General features: G+C 42.2%; 1 pseudogene; it reads left to right on the top strand.

Moving 5' to 3' along the window:
• Window positions 1-21230, top strand: LOC111400754 (annotated as a pseudogene).
• The last annotated feature ends 1979 nt before the right edge of the window (window positions 21231-23209 follow it).

The following is a 23209-nucleotide window of genomic DNA, read 5'->3' as shown; positions in this document are numbered from 1 at the left end:
ATGACCTCGCGTAAAGGTAGAGCGCCCCCTGAGGGGTTGATAGCCACGCGTAGAGGTAGAGAGCCCATGGGGGTTGATGGCCTCGCGTAGAGGTAGAGCGCCCCCAAGGGGTAAACTTTCCGTCTGAAGGAAACCTGTGCAAAATAAATTGAATTAATCCCAGCTTGGTTGAAATTAAATTAATCAATGTGGCCAATAGCAATTTACCGCGAAGAATCATCAAAGCATAAACCCTGATTTCGCGCTTTACCTTCGATCCCCCATTTTATTACATTGAATAGCTAAGTTATTGAAAATTTCAGGTTCCATTGTTTTGTTTATGATTTGATTTCACTATTGTTTATGCTGTTCACCATAATTTCTTTTGCTTTTTAATGGGTTTTTGTTATTTTGTGATCTCATGGGAGACTCAACGTCTTCTCAGTGAACCAGGTAAACCCCGTAATATTCATACGTGTGCATGTGTGTAATCTGTAGTTAAACTTAACATCTGAACTTAATAATATACAAACATTAGTGTTGACCCCAAAAAATAACACAACAGATGTCGGGGTCCACTCGTGTCCATGTGGCAAATTCTGGCACGTTTGGACCGGAGATTTGGTCGGATGGTTGGTAAAGCCGTGAATGTGGGAGATGCTCCAGACTAGAAGCGTAACCGTTTCAAGCACCGATGATAATATCGAAAGTGAGAGTAGAGACAATAGGATCACAAACACTTCTACATGTAATCCAACACTACAGCGAGTCAATATCTAGAGACGGGTGATTTTATAACAAGCATATATAGTTTGCATATATTATTTTTGCCATCCTTTACAATATTACGAGAGTCGCTATTTATACCTTCAGAACGAAGTGGTCACCGTTGGATCAAATCTAAGTGGCTTCATCCAGCACACCAAGTCTCACATCAATCTATCGTGCATCAATTACATTGACAAGCGTTAGCCATCCTACATTTTTAGGCTGATAGGTCTTACACGCATTAATGTAAGTGTTATATCAATCATTCATATCAGTCCTCTTTAAACACAAAGCACCTCGGCCTTAAGAAGAGGAGGAGCCTCGGATATGAGGAGGTTCAACTTCAAGGTGAAGCGCCTCGACATATCAACTTTGGATGAAGATAGCACTTCGGCCATATAGCAGTTCTTGTCTCTGTCCCTATCTTGGCTTGTTCAACGTCTGCACGCAATGCCTTCATGTGGCACCTGCACGTGGCCTTTGCTGGAAGCTTCATACAGGTGGGATAACAACTAGTACATGCATTACATTATGTAGAACTGTATCAACTTTTTCTTATTCTGTATTAAAGATTTAATCTTGGGTTATTTCTTTATCTATTTGAAATTTTTTATCCCTGTTCTCCCCTGTTTTGTTGACTCCTTCAATTTGTTTCACTGTGTTTACTTTATGTGTATATTCAGCTCTCTGTCATTTAAATTCGGGTTTTAAATGTATATATTTTTGTCTAATATTGATCTCCGGCATATGTTAAATAAACTTCTATTTATTTTTTCGGTATTGACTTTTTCTTTGTGCCTCTGTCAAGAATCCTATGTTATTTGTAAGTAGAAGCAGTTTCCGAGTTGACAAATATGGGAAATGTTTAGCCGTGGGATCTAAAGGGTTCAATCTTAGTTAACAAGTTATGTCTTAGGATATTTGTACTTTTTAGCGATAATTCTTATTGATGCTTAACAGCCAAAACCTTTGGATGTTTTTCTTCTTTTCATCGCTTGAGATATGGAATTAGAGTTTGAGGCTTCTAAGTGTTCTTTTGGTTTGTGGATGCAGCTCCAGGAATAAGTGGATCTCCATCCGAAGACAATATGCGGGGTTACGCTCCGATCTTATACGCCTCGAAATGCACAGCACCACATATTCCGACCTGATAAAGACCCGTCTGAAGTGTTTCCGAAGTGATACAAGCGATTCCTATTACTGACCTGCCGAAGCACCTCACCCCTAAGATCGAGACCAAGTGGACCCCGGTTAGAAGATCCTCCGCTAATTTCAAAAAGAGATTTGTTCCAAGATCCTTCCTGCACCTAAGGTTTAAATTGATTTGACGTCTCCATGAGGCTAGTTAATGTGACTTATCAACTTTATATCAATTCAACTCAGAAGAAACAAACTGTCCGCCCACTCTACAGAAACGGTTGATTGACGCCTATGAGCGGACGCCTCATATCGCCAGATGTATACATGTGTCCCACATCCAACGGTTCATACCACCTATAAATACCCAAGGTTTGGTAAGAGGTAAAGGTAATGAAACTCTTACTACTTAGCACTCCATAGCAAGCTTATATATTTTCGCCTCCCCCTTTATCATTGATTTGCATAGCCACTGGGTACTGTTCCGACCATTTAGACCTGACTTGACCGTCGGAGTGTATATGGCCACCCCCGCTGGTTCAGGCCGTGTGCGTTTGACTATTCGGTGATTGTGCGCAGGGAGGAACACGTGGAGTAACTTTTAGTTTGCCACGTGGAAGGACCAATTTTCGAGGTCAACAGATTGGCGCCGTCTGTGGGAATCACTCCCCATTCGAAGTTTTGCATTCTCCATCGGAGAACTTACCCAAAAACTAGCAACTAACCCTGAAAAGGGACATTCTTGAAAAAGAATAGAGTCGAGTTACAATCCAAGTTCTCACTACCCTTGAAAAAAGAGGTAGGATGAGCTACAGCCATGAAGACGACAACCCCATGAGAGAGGCCTCTGAAGAAGAGGTACTCCATAACAATGTTACTCATCAGAGACCACATCACCGGCGTCGCGGAGGTGGAAGAACAGCCATACTCATTGAAGGAATGGCTTAGATAGCTGCAGGTATGAGAGACATAACAGGTCAGAATATGGCGATGCAGGAACTCCTCATGCAAGCCCAGGGTCATCAGGGCTATCAAATGCCCCAAGGATCTTATCCAGGGAGGGAAACCCCTGTATCTCAGTCCCGAAGCCACATGAGCCGGCACACAGAACGTCCCCTCGAAAGGGTGATGAACGCCGAAGCTACATCTTATGTGCAAGGGAGTCAGCCATCAGAACCACGCTTGGGGGATAATTTCCCTCAGGAACATGAGGACCAAAGGTCGGTAAGCGTCTTCAACCGGATAGGAGAGGATCCTAGCAATAGGGTCCGCCCAGCAAGAGGATCAGTTCGTCCGGATCACGAATAAGAACATGCTCCCCCTCCTCCTCCTAGAAATAGGAGAGAGAGAGGAGGAATCTAGTCGATTGGAAAAGTCGAGGAGAAGCACCTCCACCTCTCCAGGACGTCCAAGATGATGAAAGGTTAGATGGGCCCTGTCGATCTTATGAAATTGACGATGATGATGATAACCTCCCTTTCTCAAGGGAGATCTGAAGCTTCCCAATGCCAGCGAATTTCATGCCCCTTAAGATCCCCAAGTATGAAGGAAAGGGGGATCCGGAGAAGCACCTCACCAAGTACATGACACAGATGAGCCTGAGGGGAGCCTCGCATGCTTTAAAATGCAGGGCCTTCCATTTAACACTAGGCGGGGCCGTCGAGGTATGGTACAGCAGGCTTCCTCTCCTAAGCATCAGAAGTTGGCCAGATTTGAAGAAAGCATTTTTGAACCAGTACCTCTCACGCAAGGAAGGAGAGGCACCAATTCAACGCCTGCAAGACATGAGGCAGGCCCCTGGGGAGATGCTGAAAAGCTATCTCGCCAGGTTTACAGACGAAATTACTAACTGCGAACAGGTCACTGACAGAGAAGCCCTTTCAGCCCTGAAAGGTGGGCTCAACATGAACACTTTGTTCTGGAGGGACGTGCACAACAAGAATCCCTCCACATATGATGAGCTGGTGGAAATGATGAGAGTGGAAATTGTTAGTGAAGAAATGATTGATCATCGCAACCGTCCGCGCAGGGACTCCCTCCTCCTTAGAGGCAGGTAGGTCGAGGACTCTCAGCACACCTTGTTACTCAGCAATGGACCCAAGCAGGACATACCATAGCTCCCACATCTGGACAGGCCCTAGCTTCCGCCACATTGAATGCAATACCGGTGCTGGCATATGATAATGCCCCTGCCGAAGCGGGACCATCTGGAAGAACTGATAATAATAATAAGAAGAAGAAGATGTCAAACAGACCCTTGGAAGGAGCAAGGTTTTGTATGTTCCATCAACTATATGGACATGACACTAGTGAGTGTCGTGACGCCAATCGACGCCCTCATCGAAGCAACCCGTACACTTCCAGCAGGAACGAACACCCTCGCAGATCCGCCTCCCCGAGGAGGAGAAGGAGAGGTCATAGGGAACAATCTCCTCAAAGAAGAGAATCAAGGGACCGAGGCCAATCCAGACAGAGAAATCAAGCCCAATTTTCTGGAAGCCAGGTCATTAGGGAAATCAATACTATCATTGGGGGACTCCATGTCGGTGGCAACACCAGGAATGCTCAGAGAAATTACACAAGAGAAGCAAGGGATCCCCCAGTGATCACTTACATTGTCAACGAATCAAAATCAGCAAACAGGATGGCCCCAATCACCTTTTCCCAGGAAGACTCAGAGGGAGTTCACCACCCCCATTATGATGCATTGGTTATAAGAGCCGTAGTAGCTAGAAACGGATTAAAACGCATGCTCGTTGACAATAGCAGTTCCGTGAACATATTGTTCGGATCCACTTTTGACAAAATGTAAATTGAACATGGGTTGATCCCCATGACCGACCCACTATTCGGATTCACTGGGGATAGCATCATCCCACGAGGGCGGATAACCCTGCCTGTCGAAATGGGTTCGGCACCCCTAGTGGCCCAGCACTTCATGAAATTTCTGGTGGTAGATCACAGATCGGCTTATCATGGAGTATTGGGCAGACCCGCTCTGAAAGATCTTTGGGCTATCACGTCCATTCACTATTTGTGCATGAAATTTCCAACCGAACATGGGATTGCTACGGTCCGAGGTGATCAGATGGGCTCCAGGGCATGCTACCTAAACTCGCTGCGAAAGTCCGAGCCCCGAACTGTTAATGTAATTCTAACTGAAGTACCCGCTGAAGGTACGGACGTGGAAATGCTCGACGCCCCTGAACAAGGGCATACCTCCGAACAAGAGAGAGGCGTCGACATGGAAGAGGCCCCTGAACAAGGACACCCTCTTGATGAGTTAGACCCCCGAATAATTGACTCTGAACCAAACGCGACCCCAATGGAAGAATTGGAAACTTTCCCCGTCAACCCGGAAGACCCCAGTCAGGTCTTGCGTATAGGGAAGTCATTGTCACCTGAAGCAAAAGTCGAGATGATACGCTTCCTGAAAGGGAACCTCGATGTCTTCGCATGGAAACATGAAGATATGGTGGGAATAGATCCTAGGATCAGTTTCCATCATCTTAACATCAACCCCTCCTATGTCCCTCATAGACAGAAGAGGCGTGCTCTAAATTCGGAACGGTACGAGACACTGAAAGACGAAGTAAATAAACTTAGCCACAGTGGTTTCATAAGAGAGGCCATCTATCCAAGGTGGATATCCAACCCGGTTCTGGTGAAAAAGCCCAGCAGAAAGTGGAGGGTATGTGTGGATTTCACAAACCTAAATAAGGCGTGCCCCAAAGACAGCTTCCCACTTCCAAGAATAGATCAACTTGTGGACTCTACTGTTGGGCATGAACTACTGAGTTTCATGGATGCATACTCAGGGTATAACCAGATACCCATGTTCTGACCTGATGAGGAAGCTACATCGTTCATTACGGACAGGGGTCTGTATTGCTACAAAGTCATACTCTTCGGATTGAAAAATGTCGGAGCCACATACCAGAGGTTAGTGAATATGATGTTTGCCGAACTCATTGGCAAAACCATGGAGGCCTACGTAGACGACATGTTGGTCAAAAGCCTCTAGGCAACTGAACACGTGAGTCACCTCGACCAAACTTTTCAGATACTTAGAAAGTATAATATGAAATTGAATCCCCTCAAGTGCGCATTTGGAGTGGCATCGGGCCAGTTCTTGGGGTACATTGTAAATCAGAGAGGAATTGAGTCGAATCCAGTGAAAGTAACGGCCTTGCTAGAAATGAGGTCACCTCAGAAATCGAAGGAGGTCCAAAGTCTCAACGGTCGGATAGCCGCACTCAGTCGCTTCATCTCCAGAGCCACAGATAAAAGCTTGCCTTTCTTCAAAGTGCTGAAGCAAGGAAAGAAATTTCAATGGATTTCGGAGTGTGAAGAAGCCTTCGAGGCTCTGAAAAAGCACCTTGGAGAGGCGCCCATCTTGTCGAAACCTCAATCGAATGAATCTCTACTACTGTATCTAGCGGTTTCGAACATGGCAGTAAGCGCAATCCTAATCAGGGAAGAAAATGAGCGCCAACTGCCAATGTACTACATCACAAAGCACTTCTCCCAGCTGTAACACGCTACCCAGACATGAAAAAATTGGCACTCGCCCTTATCACAGCCTCAAGAAAGCTGAGGCTATACTTCCAAGCCCACTCAGTACAAGTTCTCACCAATTTCCCTCTAAAACAGGCAATGCAGAAAACAGACACATCAGGATGCCTGCTAAAATGGGCAATCGAGCTCAGCGAGTTCGACCTAACATTCCGACCTCGACACGCCATCAAGGGCCAAGCCCTTGCTGATTTTATGGTAGAGTTTGCCAAAACCCCAGAAATGGAGGCGATAATGGAACCAATCGAGCTCCCCACATGGAAACTGTTCGTAGATGAGTCCTCAGGAGAAGCTGGCGCAGGGGCGGGGATCGTATTGGAGAGCCCGGAAGGCCGCAAGCTAAATTGTGCGGTAAGGTTCGGCTTCAAAGCCTCGAATAACGCCGTTGAATACGAGGCCCTGCTGGCAGGTCTTAGACTCGCTAAGGAGATGCGGGTCAGGAAGCTCCTAGCGAGCAGTAACTCTCAGCTCATAGTAAATCAGGTCAATGGAAACTTCACAGCCAAAGATGGTAACATGATTGCGTACTTGAAGTTGCTTCTGGACATAATTCCTCATTTTGAAAGGTTCGAACTGACCCAAGTCCCCAGTCTAGAGAATGCACACGCAAACGCCCTCTCAAAATTGGCCAGCAGTATGGACTCAAAGCTGCTAAACATCGTCCCTATTGAGCACTTATCAAAGCCCTCCACCTCAGAAGGTGAAGAGATATTGTGGATAGAAGGCACCCCATTATGGATGCAGCCCATCATCGCGTACCTGAAGGAGCAAACACTGCCTGCTTCCAGGGGCGAGGCGAAGAAATTAAGAAGAAGGGCTGCACACTTCATCCTACAAGAAGATACCCTTTACAAGAGAGACTTCGCCTCGCCTCCTCTTCGATGCGGAGGAGGCAAAGAGGCCACATACATACTCAGGGAAATCCATGAAGGAATCTGTGGAAATCACTCCGGAGGAACGGCTCTGGCATACAAGGTCCTCCGTCAAGGCTACTTCTGGCCGACCCTGAAAAGGGATGCTTGCCAATTTGTCCAGAAATGTGACAAGTGCCAGCGCTTCTCGAACATACAAAGACAGCCTGCTCAGAGTCTCTTCGTAGTAACTAGCCCTTGGCCGTTTACCAAGTGGGGTATTGACTTCATTGGTCCACTCCCAAAAGGGAGAGGAAGTGCAACTTTCGCTATTGTCACCATTGACTACTTCACTAAGTGAGTCGAGGCTGAACCCCTTGCCAGAATTACCGAGGCTAATACTACCAAGTTCGTTTGGAAAAACATCATTTGTAGATTCGACATTCCCCATTCCTTAGTGTCTGATAACGAAAGGCAATTCGACAATAGGAAGATGCGAGACTTATGTGACGAACTGGGCATAAAGAAGGACTTCTCGACACCTCATCACCCCCAAGCGAATGGGCAAGTTGAAGCAGTGAACAAGACTATCAAACACACCCTGAAAAGGAAACTTGATACCTCAAAGGGGGCCTAGGTTGATGAACTCCCCCACGTCCTCTGGGCTATCAGAACTTCTTGCTGGACTGCAATCGATGAAACCCCATTTTCCATGACCTACGGAGCTGAGGCCATGAGTCCGGTCGAAGTCGGGGTCCCATCACATCGACAGATACATTTCAATGAGATCAACAACGACGAAGCTCGAATAAGCGAACTACACCTCCTTGAGGAAAAGAGAGATACCTCCCAAATGATCTTGGCAAAATATCATCAAAAGATGACCCGCTATTACAACTCCAAGGTCAGAAACAGAACTCTTCGCTTGGGCGACCTTGTCCTCAGAAGAGTTTTCCAATCTTCAAAACCAACCGGGTCAGGAGTGTTTGGCCCAAACTGGGAAGGCCCTTACCGCATCCGCTGGGAGTCCCGACCTGGTACCTTCGAAATCAAAGATATGTCAGGAAAGGTGCTGCCTCATCAGTGGAACATCGAACACTTGAGGAAGTACTATCAATAATGAGACTTTGTTCCGATCCGATCTCAATATGTTATAGTGAATCGATTGTTCTGATCTGATCTCAGTTGTAAAATTCCCTAAGTGCTGGGATTGCCTTTGTAAAGGGTGATGTAATTTATCTTATGTAATGAATCTTCGATTCCGAGCCACATCAGTTAGTGAAAAGTTTCCTCAGTCCTTCAGAAGGCTCATTTAAGCGATCCGATCGTCGATTATTAGCCGATTAACGTTAAGGCGCTCTTCATGTTTGTTTAAGTGGTCCGATCTCAAATTATTAACAGGTTGGCATTAAGAGTTGCTTCATACTCGCTTAAGTGCTTAAACTTATATTAACTTGAGTGGTCCGGTCTGTAATTATTAACTGGTGATTGTCGCGAGGCAAATAGTCTGACGTTTGTATTCATGCAAGTATAAACAAATAGAAAATACAAAGAAGCAGAAGCCCAAATACTTAGCAAAAAATTTCATTTCATTGAATAAATTTAAGTACAAGGAGGCCGAAGCCATTACAAAAGGTAACCCTACTTTGCTGGAGGGACTTCTACATTGGCCGCCTCCTGGGCCTCTGGAGCCCCCTCGACAAACCTATCAGACTGACCTCCAGTTGGCCCCCCGAACTCTGCCTCCAATGAAGAGATGTCCAGAGTGGGGTGCACCTCCTTCAGTCGACCCAATAAGCTTTGGACACTCCATGAGGCCCATAAGTTGGTGAAGTCATCATACAGGGGGTGGTCTTCAAAGTGGTCAATGAAGTTCTGGACTGCCACCTCCCCCGCAGACTTCAACTCCTCCTTCAAAGAGGTAATCTCTTCTGACTGAGCCTCTGCCTTCTCTTTGTTGGAGGCCTCCAGGGCATCGGTGGCAAGCTTGTGGTGCTCATTGGCGTGATCAAGCCGCCGAGTCATAGCAGCCACTTGGCATTCCACTTCATACAACTCCTTCTTCAGCCGTTCCACTTCTGCTTTGGCAGCAGTTAGCTGGGCCTTAGCATCCTTCTTTCCCTCCTCTGTCTGCGTGGCTTTGGCCTGAGCCGCTCGCACGGCATCCCCGTAGTGCATCGCCTCCTCAAGGCGCTTGGCGAGGTCCTCCCTCTTAGAGTTCAGATCCTTCACCAAGCCCTCAAGCTGGATGCTTGTACTCAAGGGCTGAGCCACGCGGGTGCTGTTCGTGGCCACCAAATCCTCAGCCGTACAGAAGGCGGTGTGGTCCCTCCACTTCTCTGTCCAGTATTTCCTGTGGACCACCGCCACCGCAGCTATTTCTGGAGGAAGAGCCTCCAACACTTCCCTTACGGGCTCTTCAGGATTGGTGCCCAGAAAGTCGACCTCCTTAGAGGGACGGGGCTTTTCCTCTTCTACTGCCCCGGCACTTGGTCAATTGGCACTACACCGAGGGGTGTTGTGGCTGGGGCAGTGGCAAGCTCAGTTGGAGCGGGCCTTCTCTCTGGGATGGCCACCCCGGTAGGAATTGTGGTCTGCCTCAGAGCTGGGGGTGGCCTCGCCACAGTTGGGCATCTTGGAGGGGCGGCACTCTTCTTGCCCTTCCTTTGAAGGTCAGACTCAGGATCCTCTGGTACCTCCTACTCCGTCCGAGGTTGGAGCCTCTTACTGGCTTCCACCAAATCCTCCATTTGCTTTTTGTACGAGGAGGAGGAGGCATTCAACGCCCGTGCCTCTGCCATCATCTTCTGGATGGTCTTGAAGTCGGGGCGCACCGGCATCTTCTTATTAAAGTTGTCTGCAAAAAGTAAATAAGGAATTATTAATACAAGTCTTGGGAGTTCGAAATAAAAAGCAAAGACTTCGGTCCAGCTACCTTGGGATGCCATTAAATCGTGAGAAATGAAGTGGATGTTCTTTTGGATCAGCCTGTGGTAAGACCTCTTCTTTTGAGGCAGCTGATAAATGACACAAATGGTGTCAAAGTCCTCGGTTGACAGCTCGCACCGAGGAAGAGCACCTACAAAGGAAATGTAACTGTTAGGCACAATTCGAACCGAAGAGAAATATAAGAAAAAACTACTACTATACTCACTAAGTGTTGAATACTTCGTTAGGACCATAAGAGGCACCAGGGGCCCCCCTCCATCGTGTCCCATCGCCCTGCGGCCCAGCACCATGAGTTCTTCCATTCTTTGATGGAGCTCGGCAGATCGACCACGAATGGAGTGTGGGAACCCCATGAAGTAAGGTAATACCATCCCCGGGTCTTATCCCCCCCCACCCCCTCCCCGGCAGTAACCTTAGGTATATAAAGGGTTTGGAAAATGGAAAGGGGCATCTCCACCCCTAATGACGCCTCTTTCCACAACATCCAGGAGCCCACCATTTAGCTCCAGGAGTTCGGGTTGAGCTGCGTCACGGCTAGCCCATAGGACCTAAGCACCATCCTAAAGAATGGGTGAACGGGCAGCCTAAGTCCGGCCCTAAGGATCACCTCACTAATGGCCACACAGCCCGGTCTAGGGTAGCAGGCTCTCTCTTCCGGCCCGGGGAGGATCAAATCTATGCTATCAGGGATCCTATACTCTATCCTAAGTTTCCCTAAGTCGGCCTCTCTTAATTTTGATGGGTAATCCGATGCCCCCCAATGCACAGAAGTATCTGCTGGACTATCCAGTCGCTTCCATATGTTTTTCCCCTATTATTGCCTCGGCTATTTCTAAGGAGGTCGCCACAATGGACTCGTCCATCCTCACCAGTTCTAAACCCCTCCTCGAACCAGAACTCCCCTCTGAGGCCATTCTTTCAAAATTTAAAAGCCCAAATAGGTGCTAAAACTTACGAGTTTGGTGTAAGGTCGCCGGAAGTCTAATTTTCTCGCCGGAATTGCTTAGAAAACGCCGAAAAACTCCAATGACTTGGGAGTAAAATATAGTGTTTGTTTCGCAAGGATGGAAAGCCTGAGAAAACCTCAGAGTCCTCCTTTTATAGAAAGACAAATCCGATCTCCACCGTCGAATTCAAATGCGATCAATCTAGGCCATTGAAATGAAACACCAGATTTAATCTACGCCCAAGATGTCTCTATGACTTTCACGCTTGCTTAAAACGCATCATCTCGGTTACGACTAGCCATCAATAATAATTAGTAGCCGCCGCAGCAGCCTTTTAGGAGAATGGGCATGGCACCCAACTGTCACCTTGAAAACACGCAACAATTGTCAAATCATTTGACGTTTGAATCGCCTCGGATCGGCTCCTCACTCAACTTTACAAAGCTTGGACGCACCTGACGCGAAGGCCTCTTTGGATCATCGCCTCGAACGGTGCGTTCCCTCCCATGCTTTGTAAAGTTTTAGCCATCTCCCAACACGTCGGCCTTATGGGTCAGCACATCGGTGGCAGACGAGCTCCTTCCTTAACTTTACAAAGCTTGGACGCACTTGACGTGAATGCCTCTTTGGGTCATCGCCTCGGACGGTGCGTTCCCTCCCATGCTTTACAAAGTTTTAGCCATCTCCCAATGCGTCGGCCTTATGGGTCAGCGCACCGATAGCAGACGAGCTCCTCCCTTAACTTTACAAAGCTTGAACACACCCGACGCGAAGGCCTCTTTGGGTCATCGCCTCGGACGGTGCGTTTCCTCCCATGCTTTACAAAGTTTCAGCCATCCCCCAACGCGTCAGCCATGTGGGTCAGTGTACCAGTGGCAGACGAGCTCCTCTCCCAACTTTACAAAGCTTGGACGCACCTGACGCGAAAGCCCCTTTTGGTCATCACCTCGGACGCTGCATTCCCTCCCGTGCTTTACAAAGTTTCAGCCATCCCCCAACGCGTCTGTCTGGAGGGTCAGTGCACCATATTCATGAAGGTTCATACATACCTGACGCGAAGTTCCATGCTGGTTGACCGCCTCATTCGCTACGCACAGTAACGAGACTTTAGCACGTCTGCCTAGGATCATAACCTCGATTATTGTAACAGATCAACCCCCAAAACTCCCGTGACTCGCGGTCCGGTCAGGAAAGCAAGTCCACGCATGATATAAATATTCATACCTGGACTTGGGGGACCACTGTTACGCTCCGATTTTATACGCCTTGGAACGCACAACACCACATATTTCGACCTGATAAAGACCCATCCGAAGTGTTTCCGAAGTGATACAAGCGATTCCTATTACTGACCTGCCGAAGCACCTCGCCCCCGAGGTCGAGACCAAGTGGACCCCGGTTAGAAGATCCGTCGCCAATTTCAAAAAGAGATTTGTTCCAAGATCCTTCCTGCACCTAAGGTTTAAATTGATTTGACGTCTCCATGAGGCTAGTTAATGTGACTTATCAACTTTATGTCAATTCAACTCAGAAGAAACAAACTGTCCGCCCACTCTACTGACGCGGCTGATTGATGCCTATGAGCGGACGCCTCATACCGCCAGATGTATACACGCGTCCCACATCCAACGGTTCATACCACCTATAAATACCCAAGGTTTGGCAAGAGACAAAGGTAATGAAACTCTTACTACATAGCACTCCATAGCAAGCTCATATATTTTCTCCTCTCCCTTTATCATTGATTTGCATAGCCCCTGGGTACTGTTCCGACCATTTAGACCTGACTTGACCGTCGGAGTGTATCACCCCCGCTGGTTCCGACCGTGTGCGTCTGACTATTCGGTGATTGTGCGCAGGGAGGAACACGTGGAGTAGCTTTCAGTTGGCCACGTGGAAGGACCAATTTTCGAGGTCAACATGCGGTATTTCAACGTGATGATTCTTGGTCCAACACAGGCGCCTTATGAAGGTAACTTCAGCTGGCATTATATGTTTCTGTCTTTCCTAGACCAGTGACTATCTGCTTCTTTTCAACGACATTCACCGAAATATCCTTCTATGATATTCCTCGAGGTTGAAAATTTGCATCACTTTCTCAAGGTTGAAGTGAATCCTTGCGGAAACAAAATATTTGTTTTGAATCATTTTCTTGAATTACTTGAGGCAATTTATTTTTGTTATTATTTTGTGGGCTACCTCACTATTTCTTTCAGGCCCAAATGTTTTGAATAAACTTGGGTCCATTATATTCCCGAGTTGCTAAAACGTGTTTTACATGGAAGAAGCGTGAATGCCTCATTTAAAGGGGGTAGAGATCAGTCGTCCACGTGGCTGAATCTTGGCCCTTGGTATGTGATGTTTGGCTGTTCAGATACTTAACTTGGTTTTAGCCCTAATTTTGGAGATGATACCGTGTGCCCTTTCGCCTGTTTTTCTTCTCTTTGAGTGAAAGATTAGGGTTCTTCATTTCTTTACTATAAATACAAATATTCTTGGTGTTCTTCTCAATCTGATTTCTCAGTGATGTAGTATGATTGTTGTAGTATAGTCTATTAGTGATTGAGAGGTTGTTTTGGATAGTTCAGTTTAAAGAGGCGAAAGGAAACTTGAAGAAACCCTTGGTTTCTTCAGACATTTGTACTATTCTCGATTGATACTTAGTGGATCTTGAGCTTTATCACCTTTTGATGAAGCTCAACGGGTGATTAGGCCGAAAGGCTGAACATCCGGGCCCTTTTTAGGGCAAAACATATCTTTGTGTTCGATCTTTATTGTTCTACTATTTACAATTTTTTGCTAAAATAACCGATCTGATTTCGACTCTTAGTGATTTGATTTAACAAGTGGTATTAGAGCCACTACTTTTTTTAAAAACTTTCTGGCAAGAAATTTACTTACATTTTCTGGTTCAGATCTGGAGTTTTTCTTGGAATTCTTTAAAATCAAAAGTTGTATTTTTAATGTGACTCGTTATAACTCGTCGCGATTTACTCTAACTCGTTATTGACTCTGTTTGATCTTTTGTTTTATGTACTGAGTTCTGTCAAGTTGAGTTGAACCAGTACGGTCCTTGGTGAGTTCTTGACTCACTATTGAGTTCACACCGAGTCTTGGTGACTCGTTGGCTTCTTGGTTTTGCATTGTGTTTCTTGGTCCGGTTCTCACGTTCCTTCACTGTCTTTCTTAATTCTGAAACATTAAAGGTTTTAGATTTTGGTATTCTCTTGAACCCCCTATTATTAAACTGTAATCTCAATCTGTTTGGCTTCGGTTATTAAGGTATGTAATCTTCCACTACTTACCTTTGTCCAAGATCTCCTACGAGGATCTGGGAATCTGAGCAAGTAGTGGGCTGCTGGATTATCACCCCTTAAACCATTTCCAAACTGATTTATATTTGCTGTTTTTTTTTAATTACCTTGTATACTGCATAATAAGTAGATATAAGGGTATGTTTGATAACCATTGATTTTCCATAGAAAATGGAAAAGTAATTCCACTTTCCAAATTTAAGGGTGTTTGATGGCTTTTTTTTTCCATGGAAATGGAATTCTTGGTTGCCTTGCTACATAGGATTTTTTTTGGTTTTCCCATAGCAAACTTTTTTTTTCGTTTTTTTTTTAGCAATGGAAATAAGTTTTAAGAATTATAGTAAAAAAATATTTCACTTTAACTGACAATTTTTATGTAAAACAAAGTCAAACGAACACCAAAAGATAGATAATTTTCTTGAATTTCTTGAAATATTATTTTTTTTTAGCAATGAAAACAAATTTCATCCCCAATACCAGTAAAATCTATCCATTTAATTGACAATTTTCATGTAAAACAAAGCCAAACGAATAGCAAAAAACACTTTTATTTCAACATTTTCCACGTGAAAAATTATATCAATCAAACACAATAATTTACAATTCTCAGGAAAACAATTTCTAGGCAATTTAATTCCGTGGAATTCATTTTCAATTCAATTCAATTCCATCTTTGCAATCAAACGGACCCTAAGTGCATTTCTGTTTACTCATATTGTCATTATTCATCAAGTCATCATATACCTGAATCTATATACTTTGTGTATTGCATATTTGTTGTTTTGTGTATATTTCTGTCATCATATCTACTACACATAAATTTGAAATTGAGACATGGAATGGCATTGGAGACTTCAGTCTCTGGCGCCAAAAACTGAGGACATTACTACTGCAGCAAACCTTTGCTGCAGCTGTAGATGGAAATTAGGCCCTAGAAATTAGTGCTTATAGGAGGCAAGAATTAAGCGACATAGCATGGAGTACAATCTTCTTACACTTATCTGATAGTGTTATTAGGAAGGTTGGGGAAACTACTACTGCTGAAGCTCTCTGGACTAAGTTAGAATCACTTAAAGACTAAAACTATGCCAAATAAATGCTATCTCCTGAGGCAATTTTATAACTTCATATTTGATCCCACCTTAAATTTGGAAGAAAATCTTGACAGATTCACAAAATTGATTCAGGATCTTGCTAATTGTGATGAAGAGATTTCTGATGATCAACAATCTGAAGCTTTGTTAAATTATTTAAGTGATAAGTATAGAGATATCAGAAATGCTTTAGAATATGGGAGGCAAGAACTTACTATTGATAAAATTACTTCGACCCTAAGAAATAGAGAACTTGAAATAAAAACTGAGTCAAAATACTCCAAATATGGTGAAGGGTTGTACATAAAAGAGAAATATAATCGAACTAAGAAACAATATTCTTTCAATCAAAACTCTAGCAAGAAAGGAAAACCTCAGTTCTCTAAATTTAAGGAGAAGAATAAGAATCAAGGGAAAACCAAAAACCAAATCAGAAAGTGTTATTATTGTGGGAAGACTGGCCACATAATAGAAGACTGTTTCAAGAAAATCTCAGATATGAAAGATAAAACAAATTCTAAAGGGTCTGCAGCTGTTGCCTACAAAAATGAATCTGATATTCAAGGGGTTGTTTTGGTTACAACTACCAGAAGGGACCCAAATGAATGGGTCCTTGATTTTGGATGCACATTTCACATGTGTCCCAAAATAGAATGGTTTACTGAATTAGTTGACCTAAATGGTGGACAAATCCAGATGAGAAATGACATGAGTTGTCAAGTTAAAGGAGTTGGAAAGGTCAAACTTCTATTGGATAACAACTTCACTCTTGACCTTCAAAATACTAGATATGTACCTGAGCTTAAAAGAAATCTTATTTCCTTAGGTGAATTTGATGATAAATATAATTTCACAATTCACAAAGGGTTTCTAACACTTAAGCAAGGAAGTAGAATTGTGGTAACCTCTCCCAAGATTAATGGCATCTATACTGTGTGTGCTAAATTTGTGTCTGATCAGTGCACTGCAGCCTTAAACTCTGACTCAAATAAGTCTTTAATTTGGCATAAAAGACTTGGACACATATCAGAAAAAGGGCTATGTATTTTAAATAAACTTGGATGTTTTGGAATTGACAATGTTAAAGGTTTGGATTTTTGTGAAAACTATATTTTTGGAAAACAAAAACAATTACCTTTTAAAACTGGTATTAACAAATCTACTTCCACTCTAGATTATTTACATGCTGATCTGTGGGGACTAGCCTCTGTTAATACTCTAAGTGGATTCAAATTCTACCTACTTACAGTAGATGGTTTTTCAAGAAAATTTTGGACCTTTCTTCTAAAACAGAAATCTAATACTTTCCAAACTTTGGAAATTAAGTATTGAAAATCAGACAAACAAGAAAATCAAGGCATTAAGAACAGACAATGGACTTGAGTTTTGCAATAATGAGTTTGATTTTTTCTGTAAAAATTTTGGAATTTTGAGATATAAAATTGTAACATACGCACCTTAGCAAAATGGGGTGGTTGAGAGAATGAATAGATACTTACTGGAAAAAGTAAGGTGTATGTTGTACAGTTCTGGTCTCCCTAAGTTTTTCTGAGAAGAAGCCCTAAAAACTACAATTTATCTAATAAATAGAAATCCATCTAGTACTATTAATTTCCAAGTTCCTAAATAGTTGTGGTCTGGAAAAATTCTTAATTACAGTAAACTAAAGGTTTTTGGCTGCACTGCCTAGTCACATCAAAATGAAGGGAAACTTGAACCTAGGTCCTTAAAATGTGTTTTTCTGGGCTATGGAGAGGAAACTAAATGGTACAGACTGTAGGTTAGAAACCAAAATGGTTTTAAGGTTATCATTAGTAGAAATGTCATCTTAAATGAAAATGACATGCCATGTGTTGAGTCTACTAACCTTAAAACTTCAGAATCTACACAGTTAAAAGAAACCATGCTCGAAAATCAATCTGATCATCAAGATGATTTGATTGAAGTGGAGACCTCTCAATCTGAGGAAAATCCTGAACATAATGAAACTGATATTGAAGAGGAGTCCGCAGGAGATACACTTGCTGATTACCAATTAACCAGGGATAGAGAAATGAGAAATATAAGACCTTCTACCAGAATTAGTGATGAAAAATTTGTTACATATTTCTCAGTCCTGGATTCACTAAATTCTGAACCTGCAACATATGGCAAAAAAAGGTATGATAAATCTGGTGAAAATTCCTACGGAATTTAATCATACAGACTTAGGAACCAAGGTATTACCTTTAAATAAATTTTTAAACTGCTTGAAGATTCTGAACATTACTTAAGTAAAAAGTCAGAACTTCAAGTAATTTGTGTTGAACAAATTTGAATTAATATTTTTCTTTTCTTGCAGGTAATTAGAGCGCAAATGATCCAAGATGTGATATAGACTTCTAGATCCACTAGTAAAGATCAAGAAATAGTTCGGTAAGGTAAAGATTGTTATTATTTTGTGGGCTGCCTCACCATTTCTTTCAGGCCCAAATGTTTTGAGTAAACTTGGGTCCATTATATTCCCAGGTTGCTAAAACGTGTTTTACATAGAAGAACGTGAATGCCTCATTTAAAGGGGGTAGAGATCAGTTGTCCACATGGTTGAATCTTGGACCTTGGTATGTGATGTTTGGCTGTTCAAATATTTAACTTGGTTTTGGCCCTAATTTTGGAGATGATACTGTGTGCCCTTTCACCTGTTTTTCTTCTCTCTGAGTAAAAGATTAGGGTTCTTCATTTCTTTACTGTAAATTCAAATATTCTTGGTGTTCTTCTCAATCTGATTTCTCTGTGATGTAGTATGATTGTTGTAGTACAGTCTATTAGTGATTGAGAGGTTGTTTTGGGTTGTTCAGTTTAAAGAGGCGAAAGGGAACTCGAAGAAACCCTTGGTTTCTTCGTACATTTGTACTATTCTCGATTGATACTTAATGGATCTTGAGCTTTATCACCTTTTGGTGATGCTCAACGGGTATTTAGGCCGAAAGGTTGAACATTCGGGCATTTTTAGGGTGAAACATATCTTTTTGTTCGATCTTTATTGTTCTGCTATTTACAATTTTCTGCTAAAATAACCGATCCGATTTCGACTCTTAGTGATTCGATTTAACAATTTTTCAGCCATTTTAACTGCATTAATGTTGTGCTGTGTCTTGGTGCTGGAATTGAGCCCTATGTCTTATCCCAAAATGTGCATCCATAAGTAGGCCTTTTGAATTTTGATTGCTTTTTATCAACATATGATTAACTAATTTCGATGTTTTACTGTGACATAATGACCTTACTTTGTAGGAGGTGTTTTCAAGCTGAAATTGTTTTTGCTCGAAGAGTACCCAACGGCTGCTTCCAAGGTATTTTAGAAAGACTCCGCTATGGTGGCAGGGAGGATAATGCAATTTAATTTCTTAAAAACATTCGGTGAAATTCTATGATTTTTTATTTTTATTTTTTCGTTTATTTAGTAGCAGGGTTCTTCCTCCTTCCCCACGGCAGCAAGTTCATAGACTTCTACAATGGGAGACTGAAGAAAACTTATGGAAGCTATCTTTGTTCTAATCTGCTCGCCATATAAATTCTAGCAACAAATTAACACGTTCATTTGCATTTGACATAATGGAAATTTATATGTACACTCTCAAGGTATTAATATGTTAATGGAAAATCATTTTGCAATATGGTTTTTAGTTTACTGACTGCCGCATTTTTTCTATGTGGGTTCCTTGTGTTTGTTTATGCCCTCCACACATTTCCGCTGTTTTTATCTCAGTTCGCCATTTGGGTACCAGTTGATTGACTGCCGCACCTTTTTCTTATGTGGTTTAGTCGTGCATGTTTTCTCTTCCATATGTTCACTTTAGTTGAACCTCGAGACCATTTTGAAATAATGTAATGAATGAGAGAGATCTATTCAACCTATATTAATACTTCAACTGCTTTATTAGAGTATTATCTATATATGGTGTACTAGTATGTGTGATGAGTGTGAGTTACATGCTGCTTATGATTCTTACACTTAACAATGTATGGAGAGCCTCATTTAATTAGCCAATACTGGTGAATGGAATAGGCAAACAACTTTTTGGAGGACCTTGCTTGAGTGGTGGTAGTTGAAGCCACATTTATGTCTCTGTTATTCAGCTATTTCCTGTTTCCAGGCCTTCTATGTCATTTTTATACTTAAATTCTATGACTGGATGGCCTAGTAATTCTTAGCAAACACCTTGTCTATGTACTTTTCATTTCACTGTCTAGTCCTGACAATACCTGCATGATTGGATTTCTAATGCTTGCTCCATAATCCTGAAAATGATTCTCTTAAATGGAAGATTTACCTGCTTTATCCTTGTATGGTTATCTTCTCTCTCTAATGGCAAGCTTTTAAAAGAGATGGTTAATATGGTATCAAAAGGGATGAAGACCTAGGTTGAACTAGTGTCTCTACCCATAAGTTGTGCATATTCAAGGCATGGAACAAAATGAATCCTGCACGTGAGGGGTTCATGTCGAAAACACAACGTAAATATATGACTATATTCTCTCTATGATAGTCTCTAATAGCCTAAGTTTTTAGATGCGGTGATTAGCACCTTTTAACTATGCTTTTGTTTTGTTTTGTTTTTATTTATATTTTTGAGAAAAAGGAGAATAAACAGAAGAAATAATTCATTGTTAGAGTCCCGTTTTCCTCCTAGTTGATAATAATATTCTAAAAATGGTACCGCCTTCGTGTGTTACCATGTTTTGTTAAATTAATAGTTATTATACTTTCTGGAGGAGTAATTCCGGCAGAATTATTCTATTAATCCGAGTCTAGTAAATGTGATATTATGGTTGCAGCCACGAAAAGAGGAGGTCTTAGTGTTTGTGCATCCTCATCACTTCGATTGAAATTACAATGTACTTGTTCGCAACAAGAATTGCTATTTGGACTGGTCGATAAGCCAAATGAGATTAAAAAGTTGTCCTTGACGGTCTCCTATCAGGTTCGATTCCTCACGAAAATTTACCACCCGGACATCGATAAGGTTTGTCATCCTCCCTTCACTCGTTATCCATCTCTAGGTTCGAGTGCTATATTCTTTGACTCTTGCCTGGTGGATTTTCTATGCAGCTTGGAAGGATATGCCTAGATATTCTTAAAGACAAATGAAGCCCTGCTCTTCAAATTCGAACAGTACTTTTGAGGTACTAAGTTCAATATCTTTCATATAGGAAAGCTTCACATCTCTTTACGTTTGTGCCCATCAAGAAGTAGCAAATCTTAAAAGAATGTCTTTGTTACTTAAATTTGGAAATTGATTGAACTCTATAATTTGTTTAAGGAAATTCTTCCAACTTAGATAATTACTGATTATGAATTTTGCCTTTGTTACATGAATATGCACAACTTTACGCTGTTCTATTGTTTCTGTTTAGTATTCAAGCGCTTTTGAGTGCACCAAACCCAGACGATCCACTCTCTGAAAACATTGCTAAGCATTGGAAAGCAAATGAGGCTGAAGCCGTTGTGAAATATTGATATGCCTGATTCTAAGAGAGAGTTATGCCACTGTTTCTACTTAAGTATGATTTGTTTTATTTTGTTTTGGGGTTACAGCAAAAGAATGGACGAGCTTATATGCAAGTGGTGCATGAACTGCACTGGGCTTTGGCTACCGTAACTAACAGACAGACTCTGTCGGAGAGAACTTGTTTTAGCACACGAATTTTAAAATTCGACAGATTGTTAATGTAAGATACATCATAGGATCCTGTTTTAAATGTTAATTTTCAAGAGTATTTCAAACTTTTATATTTGAAGAAAACTCATGTAAAAGGTCTAATCAAATACTGCTAACAATAAATTACATGGTTTTACTGATCAAAAGCAAACAATACTGGCAATACTCTGTCATGTCCTGCAATGTCCATGTGAAGTGTGAACACTGTTATTAAAAATTGACATGCTAAATTAAAAATTTAAACAATATCAGATTATAATGACTAATTAATGTATTGACATTGGGTTTGCTCTTCATTGGTTATCAGTTCGAGTTTTTTCAGGGCCACTAAAGTGAGTACCTAGTTGTAAATTTCAGCGTCCCGTGGAATTAGTCGAAGTGCGCGTAAGCTAGCCCGAATATTCACGATCACAAAAAAAAAAAGACTAATTAATGTATTGCGTGAAAATTTTGAAAAAGAAACGTATATTTTGTTGTTATCATACAAAAATGAAAAATGAATGAAGAAACGAATGATCTTAAAGTTGTTTCGCGCGTGTTAATTCGCTAACAATTAAAGAGGATCAGACGATTGTGTAAGGGACGAAACCTCTTGAGACAAAGTCCCAAAAAGGGATGTTCTTTTTATTGGCGATGAACTTTACAATTGGAAACGAAAAACAACGTGCCTCCAAGGGGCGTAAGCACACGAGTTACAGAAAAGGAAGTGTTTAAGTCTAAAAACTAAAGGAATGAAAATTACATATTCTCTGTTCGAGAGTTTTGGATTCGGTCTTTTGCTTCTAAGTTCTTTCTCCCTTTTATACTTCATAAGCAATCCCTTTGTGATTAACTGCTCTAAGAAAACTGCTTGATCGCCCTATAACTACCCACTTTCTTTGTAGTGGCCATTTTGTCATGAAATCGTCCTTTTAACTGCTGCCATTATCTTGCATCGTTCAACCGCTTTCGATTGAATCCCTTGAGTCGTGGAACGTGATAAGGTTACTTTTAGCAACTGCCTCAATAACTGCATTTCTTGATAATCATAATGCATTATGTTTGTTGATACCTTGGGCGACTTGAAGATTTGGGCAAGACTCTAGGCGACCGTATGTCACTCTATTCGTTCAGATTCTGAGCGACTTGCAAACTTGGGCGATGGCGTTACCGCACTATTGGGCCCCTTATTTGGGCATCCACCTTGATTCGTTTAATTGGATTTCGTTCTTTGGGCTATCTGATTTGGGGATCTTCCAATTGGGCTTTACTCTCTGGGCTGTTTGATCTGGGCTAAATTTTTATGTGTCAACAATTACCCCCCAATATGGCAGAATTAATAATAATTATTGAATTTTGCCATATTCACTTCACGTCTCCAGCAACGTTCGCGATTTCCAAAGAATTTCAATCATTGTTTCCTTCTATAACTTGAAAAGTTTTTCAATCATTGTTTCCTTCTATAATTTGAAAAGGTGCGTCGCTTTGCAAACCCTTATAAACTCCAAACACGTCATTTTACTGCTACCAAATCACGTTTCATATTTCTTGCGCATCCTTCACGATTCACTGTTCATCTTTTGCTTCCTTTTTACGTAATTCTGAAAAGCTTCGTTCCTTCTTCAATGGCTGCTTCACAATCTCAAGCTAGCGACTCCTTTAGTTTTGATGACTTTCAGAAACTTCTGAGTCGTTCATACATAACTCCGACTTTTCTCGCGCCTGCCAATGTCAAATTCAATGAGTTCTACCTAGGTCTTTTCTTCAACAATGCAGAGGCAGTCGAACAGGTGGCGGTGGGCCAGCTGTTTCCTTGTATTCAAGGCCCTCCATTTCTAAACTCTCTGCCGCTGGGGCCACTTCGCGAAAGAGGTATTCGCACTTGGCCTAAATCTGATGTAGCTTTCCGTAGGT

The sequence above is a fragment of the Olea europaea genome, chromosome 10, assembly GCF_002742605.1.
Source record: "Olea europaea var. sylvestris chromosome 10, O_europaea_v1, whole genome shotgun sequence".
Classification (NCBI taxonomy): Eukaryota; Viridiplantae; Streptophyta; class Magnoliopsida; order Lamiales; family Oleaceae; genus Olea; species Olea europaea.
The sequence above is the reverse complement of the archived record's forward strand: the minus strand, read 5'-3'. Positions and strand labels throughout refer to the sequence as shown.